Source organism: Octopus bimaculoides, chromosome 10 (genome assembly GCF_001194135.2).
Source record: "Octopus bimaculoides isolate UCB-OBI-ISO-001 chromosome 10, ASM119413v2, whole genome shotgun sequence".
In the NCBI taxonomy this organism is placed as follows: Eukaryota; Metazoa; Mollusca; class Cephalopoda; order Octopoda; family Octopodidae; genus Octopus; species Octopus bimaculoides.
The window spans coordinates 49,908,879-49,912,517 of record NC_068990.1 but is presented as its reverse complement, the minus strand read 5'-3'; the positions used below and the strand labels follow the sequence as shown (position 1 = coordinate 49,912,517).

At 35.4% G+C, this 3,639-nt stretch overlaps 1 protein-coding gene and 1 long non-coding RNA gene across 3 annotated transcripts in view; one reads left to right on the top strand and one right to left on the bottom strand.

Annotated features, from left to right (window-relative positions):
* LOC106878624 (protein IWS1 homolog) overlaps positions 1-3,639 on the top strand; it is an 863,399-nt gene that overhangs the window by 518,386 nt on the left and 341,374 nt on the right. The window lies entirely within an intron of this gene.
* LOC106881924 (uncharacterized) overlaps positions 3,622-3,639 on the bottom strand; it is a 56,725-nt gene continuing 56,707 nt past the window's right edge. Inside the window, exon 3 of the long non-coding RNA XR_008265057.1 lies at positions 3,622-3,639. This exon is cut by the window's right edge and continues 104 nt beyond it. This is a non-coding gene — a long non-coding RNA (uncharacterized LOC106881924).

Here is a 3,639-nt window from a genome sequence, read left to right as displayed (position 1 = left end):
CTACCATGGTACTGTCAACTTGGATAGTTGGTCCCTCTGTTGGGTCGACATACGGCAGACTCTCTTTCTCCCACTCATTCTCTTTATTAAGCAATCTATCGTAGTGGCATCTCCAGACCGCTTTCTTTGCAGCCTCATTTAGTGCAAGCGTACCATCATCCATGTGAATACATTTCTCTCCTACAACATCACTATTCTCTCTCCTACACTGTCTTGCAACACAAAATACCCCGAGTCTTTGGTCCTCACGGTGCAGAACATTGGCAAATATTTTCTTATCTGCTTCTCCTCTGGTTAAATAAACCTGTCGTCTAGCTTCCCTTCTGGCAGATTATATATTATATACAGTATCTCACAGAAGTATGTACACCTCTAAAAAATATCAGTAAAATTGCCATTACTATGATAACATGGAAGGAAATCAAACAAAATTTATACTGAATAAAACATATTATACATGCAAAGATTATACAAATTTGGAACACAAAACAATAAACATTTTCAAAGATATGAATGAAATATTAATTTTCAAATGATACAAAAATATGTACACCCTAAAGGATTATTTGCTATTTTCAATATTTGGTGTGACTGCTCTTGCTTTCAATGACTACATTCAGTCTTCTGGGCATAGAGTCAAGTAAATTTCTGCATATAACCAATGAAATCAACCTCCATTCATCCTGAATGATGTCTTTCAACTGTGTTACATTGCAGGGTTTCTTTTCCTCAACCTTCCTTTTCAAAACACCCCACAGATGTTCTATTGGGTTTAAATCAGGTGACATGGTAGGTCAAGGCAATATCTTTACCTTCTTATCTGATAAAATTTAGTTGTCATCTTTGAAGTGTGTTTAGAGTCATTAACATGTTGGAACATGGAATGTCTTCCTAGTTCTTTAATGCTTTTCAACATTGTTTTCTGCAATATGTCACAATAAAGCCTTGAATCCATTGTTCTCTCAATAAATATGAGTCCTCCTACACCAGCCACACTCATGCATTCCCAAAGCATAACAATTCCACTACTGTGTTTCACAGTAGGCATGGTGCATTTGTTGCTATTATCTTCACCTGGTCATCATCATACTCATTTAATACCATCTGACCCAAACAAGTTGATTTTAGTCTCGTCAGAAAAAAGAATTTTATTCCAAAACTCCTTCTCCTTACTCACATAGGTTTCAGCAAAAGAAAGATGACTAGATTTATGCCTGGTAGTGGGGAGAGGCTTCCTATGAGGAATGCGTCCATGAAGACCACACCGGTTCAAACTTCAGCGAACTGTTTGGGCCGATACACTCTTTTCACTAACAAATGTCACTTCTTGGGCCAAAAATGAAGCAGTACGATGCCTGCTGTCCATCATGCAATGTTAGATATGGCGAATATCATGTGCAGTTAAAATAGGACAACCTGGACAATGTTTATTACTTAGCTGTCCAGTAGCTTTATACTTCTGAATTACTTTAGCAACTGTGTTTATGCTAATATGTATTCATTTGATAATTAACTTGTATTCTAAACCATTCTTGTGCAAATTTAAAATAATTTTCTTCAAATCTTCAGATAATTCTTTCCCTTTTGGTGCCATTTTAATCACAATGAAGATTTTCACCATGGTACACAAATGAGAATTCCTGCTGATGCAATAACAATGACTGGTGAAAAATGCCAGGAGAAATAATTTATTAGAATTGAAATTATCAGCAATATCTGAATTTAGCAAAACAAGTGAATAAAATATTGAATATAGCAAATTTCCTTTAGGTTGTACATGTATATGTAATGTTTGAAAATTAATATTTTGTTCATATCTCTGAAGATGTTTATTGTTTTGTGCTCAAAATTTGAATAATGCTTACATGTATAATATATTTTATTCAGTATAGATTTCGTTTGATTTCCTTCAATATTATCAGAGTAATGGCAATTTCATTGAAATTTTTTAGGGGTGTACATACCTCTGTGAGATACTGTATATATAAATATATATATATACATACACACACACACACACACACACACACACACACACACACACACACACACACATATATATATGTATGTATATATGTGTGTGTGTGTGTATATGTATGTATGTGTGTGTATGTGTCCTTGTGTTTGTCCTACACCACATGACAACTGGTGTTAGTTGTTTATGTCCCTGTAATTTAGCACTTTGGCAAAAGAGACTAAACTTAAGAAATAAGTACAGAAGTTGATTTGATTAGGTAAAAACTTCATCACCACTTCCACATATGACATGATAAGAATTTATAAATTTCAAGAGAACGTGAAATAATTCTTGTTTGGAATGGGAGGATCTCAAATTAAATAAAACTAAAAATTATAAATGAAAGTTTGTAAATATGGGATTAAAAATCTCTTTGGATAAAAAAAAGCTGAAGGCTGCCTGTGGAGCATGAACCCACAGCCTCTGTACACATGACTGTTGCTGTACGATTGAACCAAAGAGATATAAGATGTGTGTGGTTGTTACGCTGATGCCAGATCTGCTCAAGTAGAGCAGATATCAAAGCTTCTCAACAAAAGAAACAGCATTAAGCCATAATGGTCACTTTGTATGGTTGCTTGACCTGCTAGAATCAGCAACTGATTCTCTCTCAAATCCATTCTTACCTTCTAAAACAGTTTACTGCTAAAATTGGATACAGCCACTAAAAACAGAAAGTACTTTTATATACCAATCTCTCTTTTGTTGAGGAATGTGATGTTTGAGACTATTCTATTTTGAGATATATCTACACTTGTGCCCGCGGCATGTGTAAGGACTTTCGAGCGAGATCGTTGCCAGTGGCTGGCACATAAAATACACCATTTTGAGCATGGCCATTGCCAGTACCGCCCGACTGACCTTCGTGCTGGTGGAACGTAAAAGCACCCACTACACTCTCTGAGTGGTTGGTGTTAGGAAGGGCATCCAGCTGTAGAAACTCTGCCAAATCAGATTGGAGCCTGGTGTAGCCATCTGGTTTCACCAGTCCTCAGTCAAATCGTCCAACCCATGGTAGCATGGAAAGCGGACGTTAAACGACGATGATGATGATCTAATTTATTGAGGCAATGGGAATTGTAGAAAATATTAATTCTATATTTTGGTTGATATTACTAGAATAATCAGGAAATTTAATTTTACATTTAAAAGGTTAAAATGGAAGGACACATTGAATAATGGTGTCCTAGATGCACTTTCTCTGAAGAGAAAAAAGTTGGATCACACCCACATCTTTGATTATTCAAAAGTTTGATTTGATTGATCAAATTAGATGGTCAGCTCTGCTGACCATCTAATATCATCAATAAGAGTGAAGTTGGAGATAAACTATGATTGTAACAATGACAACCTACATCAAACTAGCATCTAAATACGGAAGAGTGTGTTAGGTTCAACACCAAACCGAAGCAAAGTACATTCCAGTATTGAGCTTTTGGTTTGTTACCTCTGTTGCTATAGGCCTAATGAAATACAACTCATCAGAGGTCTACACAATAACAGCAACATTTTTATCATGGACTTGCAAAACTTGCAAAACAAAAAGAAAAGAAAAATTTCTCACCATTATATTTGCTTCCATTAAAGTTCTTTTATTCCATGTATTTGTTATTGTGGTTATG